At 44.3% G+C, this 6,868-nt stretch overlaps 1 pseudogene; it reads left to right on the plus strand.

Moving 5' to 3' along the window:
- Positions 1–3,044: 3,044 nt before the first annotated feature.
- LOC141424897 (2-aminoethanethiol dioxygenase-like) lies at positions 3,045–3,833 on the plus strand (annotated as a pseudogene).
- Positions 3,834–6,868: the final 3,035 nt, after the last annotated feature.

Raw genomic sequence — 6,868 nt, forward strand, 5'->3', positions numbered from 1 at the left:
TCTGGTAGAGAGTTGCAGCCATCCTGATGACCATGGACTTGGAGGACTGCAGGATTCCCAATCCCAGTTCACTGCCCTACTGTTGCCCTGAGCCATTGCTACCAGCTCACCACATTCAACTACTTGAGGAACACCATGTCTGTAGCCAACATGGAGAAGCTGCTGTGTTATACCATCCAGATGTCCCATGTAAGCCTAATTCTACCCCTCTGCAGGTCTAGGTGCTCAGAGTCCCATCACTGGAGGAGACTGGGCCAGTTTGGGGATGAGCTGACCATGATTGTGAAGCCATAAAAACGTCCCAGGACAGGTACAGTACAATTCTCTGTGCTCTCTGTATGAACAGGGCCGAATCAGTGTCATTGGTGTGGCTCTATCTAGTTAGTGCAGACATTGACAACTTTCTTCTGGGCACTTGGGAATCAAAACCTCGAGTGTAGGTGCTTCCTACCAGGAAACTAGGGGTTCTTTGCATGTAGCAATGTCGACCTGGGGACTTGGTGAGGCACTTGGGGACAAGTATCGTATATAGATTCAGAAATAAGAATGAAAAAAAAAAAGAAATAGGAATGATACTGCTTGAGAGGAACACCAGGGCACTACCCTGTGTGGATCATTGTAAAGAAATGGTCAGAAATGAAGAAATCCTCAGTGTAAATCATCTGATGTCCTCCATGATCACTTCACCTAGTGTCCTCCATGATCACTTCACCTAGTGTCCAGTGTACACCACAGAAATCTGTGTCTGCTCAATGAGGGGTGGCTCACTGAGAGGTGGACTTCACAGCATCCAATGAAAGGGAGCCATTTTGATCATCCCCTCCTGCACTCTACTTCTGTTTTCCTTACTTCCTGTTGTGGCTGTTCTTTTGATTCCTACACAAAAGAAGGTGGAGCAAAATGTGCATCTGAGACTCACTCTCCAAAATCAAGTTGGCTTATGAGGTACAGTGAATTGCATTCTGGAATATGCATGCTGTATCACCCCACAGGTGCATCCAAGGTTGAAGCAGGATATATTTAGGAAAAAGAAGCCCTCATGAGCTATTTTGAAAGAAAGACAATGGGTCACAGGGCTTGTGAAAGGAGTTGGCGTCAATCATGGGGAAGACAAGTATTGCTAGGTAAACATCCTTGTGCAAAGAACTCACCTAGAATTCTGTGATTTTGAAGAATCCCTTGTGTATGTGGGCCATGGGCCTACAGCTCCACCTTCTTACCTTCCTGCTTCCATTTTAATGGGGGCTGACATTAGCGAATCCATGCTGATAACTTCCACCAGGTGCACACACAAGGCTGGAAAGTGTCAGGTGGATAATGAGTGCCAGCCACTGGAGCAAAGCCCCTCTATCACTACAACCAGGTGCCAAGTCCCTGGCCAGTCCTCACAGGTGGATCCCAGAGCTGCAGGTCCAGGTCTTTGGCTGTGTGGGCAAAAGGCTTCACTGCACATGGAAAGCTTGGTCCCACCCCGTACTGGAGGAGACTCCATATTGTGTATTAGCCAGAGCTCTGGACCTCACCAACCTCTGCCTGCCATCCTGCTGGTTTGAACCACAGTAGTTGTGCTCAGGAACAACAACCATATTTCCTTTAGTGGAATTTAAATCATATAGGTAAGTAATACATTATGAATATTTGTCCATAGTAAAATTTTACATCTTTTTCAAGGGCTAGGTCATAGCAATGAGATATCAATGAGAATACAGACTTCCTCTCCTGTCACAAGAGACTAAAGTGGCCTCTGGTGAATTCCACATGTCATCACAAGATGAATAATAGGTTCTCTGCGGGTAAATGAGTGACCTTTTCTGGGGTGATTAGTCCTAAAGAACAACTGCTCTGGATTTAGGGGCTGGAGGTGTGCAGGTCACTGAAGCAAAAGCCAAACTTGCCTGTCCATGAGGGTAATAATACACACTCAGCTCACAGACACTGGTAGAAGCAATGAGATGATATGTACAGTAAAAGCTCACTAAATTCTGGATTTTCCTTTTTTGCATTCATTCTTTTTGCTGTGGTAGTGGGTTTTTAACTCAAGACCTAATACTTGCTAGCCAGGGGCTCTACCACCTGAGCCACTCCATCAGCATAGTTCTTCCCTAGAAGACATCCACCCATTCCCGTCCTTCAATTCATCCTCTGTTCCTGGTACGTGGAAGGAGACCAGTGCCATAAGCACACCAGAAATGTCCCTTTTGCCTGCATTGTAACAAATCAGACCAAATTCATCCGAAAAGCAGACCTTAAACAGCCATATGAGGGAGGAGCTGGGGGCACACCACTGATACATCAGAGAACTTTCCAAGTGACAGGATCCGCTCACCATAGGTAGGACCACATGGCATAAGTAACTGTTGCCAGAAAGACTCTATATGGTTGTGGATAAAATCTGCCATTAGGGTTGGGGTATGACTAAGATGGTAGAGCTCCTGCCTAGTAAGTATGAGTTGCTGAGTTCAAACCCCAGTACTGCCAAAAATAATTCTGCTATTAGTTAAATGCAGCTTGGATATGAGTTTTTTGTGTAATTTATATAAGTAGACTTTGAATATCTAAAAGATATAATATATAATAATATATAACACAAAAATAATGTTGCTGGGTTGCTGTTTAATAACAAAGAAGACTTTAAAAGCAGATTTTGAAGATCATTGAAAGAGAATTATTTCTTTTTAAAAAATACTGAGAGTAGTGCATGTTAGAGCTGACATCACATTCTACACGTACTTTTGGTCATGGATGTGATTTTCAAAGCCATTGTAGGATCACAGTGACACTAAGAAGAAAGTAAAGAGTTCCCATGAACTCACTGCCCCACACAGGCCAAACCTTCCCCAGGATTGACACCTGCTCCAGAGTAGCACAAATGTTAAAGCCCTGCTCCCCGATCCACCAGGTTGTCTGTCAGTCCAATGTCACCTTCCCCGGCAGCAGGAACAACAGCAATGTGCACTGCAGCATAGACTGGGACTGACAAATGCTGATGCTGCCTGATTTTACAGAGAACCTGAGCAAGCTGAGGAGTCTGGTGGCCCAGATCCATGGCATGGTCCTCTGTATCTCCTCACGCATGGCTATGTCTCAGCTACTGCCACACCACCTGCTATGGGTCATCTACATACACACATCTGCTGTGTGTGAGCAGCACAGATGGCTCCAGCCTGGGCGTGTTCCTGCTGCAGAGCAGCATGTGCATCCTGCTGTGTGACCACCCAGGCAAGCACACAGGCACTCAGGGAGCTTCACGACACCATGCTCATCAGCTGCATGGACCAGCTGGAGGTGGGTGGAGGGCAGTGGACAGGGGCACTCCCACAGGAGAAGAACTTCCAGCCTCTGCTGCAGGACCAGGAGCAGGAAGTCAGGCCAACTATAGGGAGGACAAGGATCCCTGTGTCCTCTAGCCACACCTGGACAACCTGCAACAGATGGACATGGTGAACAATCACTGCATTCCTGGGCACCCTTGACCTGCCCTATGACCCTGTTCCCCTCCAAGAATGCCACTATTACAGGGTGCTGGATTCCCTCAGGCCCAAGGAGTCATCTGGCTATGCCAGTGACCTTCCCAGAGAAGTGTGGTCCTGGATACTCCAATAACTGATGACTTCTGGGGCAAGGAAGAGCCCTATCAGGTCCCAAGGTCCTCTTTGAAGGAACCAGCTCCTGGGAGCAGTAGACCTAGGACATTTCCTGCCCCAATCAGGGCCTGGTTGCCCTTGACCCACCAGAGGGCTTTCCCTGCCACCAGCCTTTCCTTGGATCAGCAGCTACTTCCACTGAGGCCTTGGGAAGCCTGGTCCACAGGACAGCAACCGCCAGAGAGGTGAATGTGTTGGGATGGGTAGGAGGCTAAGATGTTTGCTGTGCCGTCACTGCCAACCCAGCTTTGATGGGGGCAGTGTGGACCTTCTGAAGTGCCCTCATTCTAAAGTCACAATGACAACGTTCTCTGCTTTCTCCATCCTACACAAAATATACTGAGTGGTTTTTTACTCCTGCCCTTGATTTTTCTGCCCATGGAGTTTTAACTTAATATTGACTGTGTTTGACCTGGTGGTTTGAATTGTTTGTTTAGTTCAATTCATTGGTAAACACTAGGTTTCAAGAGATGAGCTACTTTTAACACAAGCTGTCTGTCCTGCATGGCTACTTCCCTAGGAAAACCAACCCGTCTTTTCAGAGTTCTGGGCTCAATCTTAACACAGAACTGTGCAGGTAGATGACGAGACTCCCTTTCTCCCTTACCTGATGGCCACAATGAGCTGACGCAGGCAGTGGCTACTAAGCAATTCAGCGCCTTCGTGTCTCTTGAATGCTGATGGCTTAGATCTGATCATAGTGATAAGACCTCAGATCTGTCTGCTGAGAAGTGTTTGGTGTAGACTCACATTTAATGCAAAGACTGTATTACCCTCAGGTAAATTTTTCCTTGTCCTACTGTACCTTAAGAGGAGACAGGGTTCTGTAATCTTCTGTGTTCTCTAAGCAGAAGATTCAAAGGTGCTGAAGTGCTCGTGATTTCAGATGAGAGAATGCAAAACACCCCAAGCCAGCTTCTGAAGCCCACACTGCTTCCTTCCAATCTCCTCAAGTAAAATAGAGGAAAGGACATTCCACGACCTGTTCAGTCTCCCAGAATCCCCACACTCCAGAGCTGGGATTCCGGCTGTGCTGCTGGTAGCCTTGTCTCAGCCCCTCTTCAAACAGCAGAGCTAGCACTTACTTCATCAGGGCTGTTTTCTGTAGGAAGATGGAAGGCACAGGTGACTTAGGCTGGAGAATTGAGAATTACCATCCTTCTAGACATTTTGGAACTAAAACTGGGATTAACCAGGGCCAACTCCCAAGTCTTGTAAAGAGCAGTTGTGCTGTCTGTAAACAGTTTTATTTTTTCCTTTAGTAGACTAAACAACTCCCCCTCCTCTTCAGCTGCATTAACACCACGCTTCAGGCTGTGGAGCTCTGTTTCTTTGATGCTCTTTTTAGGATTCCTTCTCACAAATCTGTTCATAAAAACAAATTGTAGAAATAAACACATTAAATTTTGACAAAATAAAAGATGTTAAGATTCTTTAAGGTATTTTATAATGATGTATTATTAATATGTTTTCTCAAATTACATTAAATTCTTAAAAATGTCCCTGCAAACCCAGGCACTGGTGGCTCACACCTGTAATCCTAGCTACTCAGAAGTCAGAGATCAGGAGAATGGCAGTTTGAAGTCTACCTGGGCAAATAGTTTGGGAGATCCTATCTCAAAAAAAAATCATGAAAAAAAAGGGCAGGTGGAATGGCTTAAGGTGTAGGTCCTGAGTTCAAACCCCAGTCCCACAAAGATACTATCTAAAAAAATAAAAAGTCAAAACCAAATGGACTGGGTGTGTGACTCAAGTGCTAGTGTCCTTGCCTAGTAAGATTGAGGCCCTGAGTAGAATCCATAGTATTGCCATTAAAAAAATGAATAAATAAATAAATCCTGGATGACTGTTAAATGTTACTTTTTTTGCAACTATTCCAGAAATGGCGTAGTTTTTCTACCTTATTCTTCTGACGTAGAGTGTTACATTCCTTGATTTGCAGATGTTGAACTATCCTTGCATCCCTGGGATGGATCCACTAGATCACAGAGAATGATCTCCTTGATGTGTGCTGGATTCTCCTTGCTAGTATTGCCTTGATGATTTGCAACTATGTTCATTGGGGATATTGGCCGGCTCCTTCCTTCCCTTCCTTCCTTCCTTCCTTCCTTCCTTCCTTCCTTCCTGTTTTTCTCCTCTCCTCACTCCTGCCTCCTCTCTCTCTCTCTCTCTCCTTCTCTCTCTCTCTCTCTCTCTCCCTTTTTAAGTATAGGGGTTTGAGCTTAGGGCCTCACATTCACTAAGCAGGAGCTCTGCTGTCTGAGCCAGGCCTTCAGTCCTGTAAGTTTCCCATCACTACTAACTTCTACTTTGCAAGGCATGGAGACAGGGTTCAGAGATCAGGTTGATCAGGAACTCAATAACACACAAAGTTGTCCTTGAACTTGGGATCCTCCTGTTTCCCACTCTGAAATGCTGATATTATGGAGTCCTGCTACGAACATCTCATGTTATGCCACTATGGTCAGAAAAGGTACTTAAAACTATTTTACTATTCTTAAATTTGTGAGGATTTGTTTTGGGATCTAACATATGATTTGTTTTGGAGAATGTTCTATGTGCTGTTTAGAAGAATGTAAATTCTGCAGCTGTGGGGGGAATGTTCTATCACTGTGCATTAGATCTAGAGTATAGTTTCAGTCTGATGATTGTTGATTTTCCCTCAGGGTGATCTGTCCATTGGTAAAGTGGGGTGTTGAAGACCACTACTATTATTGTGCTGTAGTCTAGCTCTGCTTTTAGATTTAGTAAGATCTGCTTTTTATATTGTGGCGCTCCTGTATCAGGTGCACAGATATTTGCAATTGCTGCATCTTTGGTCTTGATTAACCCCTTTATCATTATATACTGATCTTCTTCACTTTCTCTTTATTTTTAAATCTAAAGTCTACTTCATCTGATGTGAGGTAAACCATTCTGCTGTCATTTGGTTTCCATTTCATGGAAGATCTGTTTCCCTCCCTTCCCTTTTTTTTTTTTTTTTTTTTTTTGTCTGAGTGTGTCCTTATAGGGAAAGTGAGTTGTTTCTAAACAGCAGGTGATTCAGTCCTTTTTTTTCTTTTTTTTAAATCAATCCAGTCATCATAAGCCTTTAATTGGAGCATTAAATTAATTTAAATTTAAGGTTATTACTGAAAGATAGAGATTTTACTTGCCCAGTTCCCCCTTGGTTTTCTTGTAGAATTTTTGTTCTGTCCTTTCTCTCTTCTTTGCTTTTATTGTTT

Source organism: Castor canadensis, chromosome 7 (assembly GCF_047511655.1).
Source record: "Castor canadensis chromosome 7, mCasCan1.hap1v2, whole genome shotgun sequence".
In the NCBI taxonomy this organism is placed as follows: domain Eukaryota; kingdom Metazoa; phylum Chordata; class Mammalia; order Rodentia; family Castoridae; genus Castor; species Castor canadensis.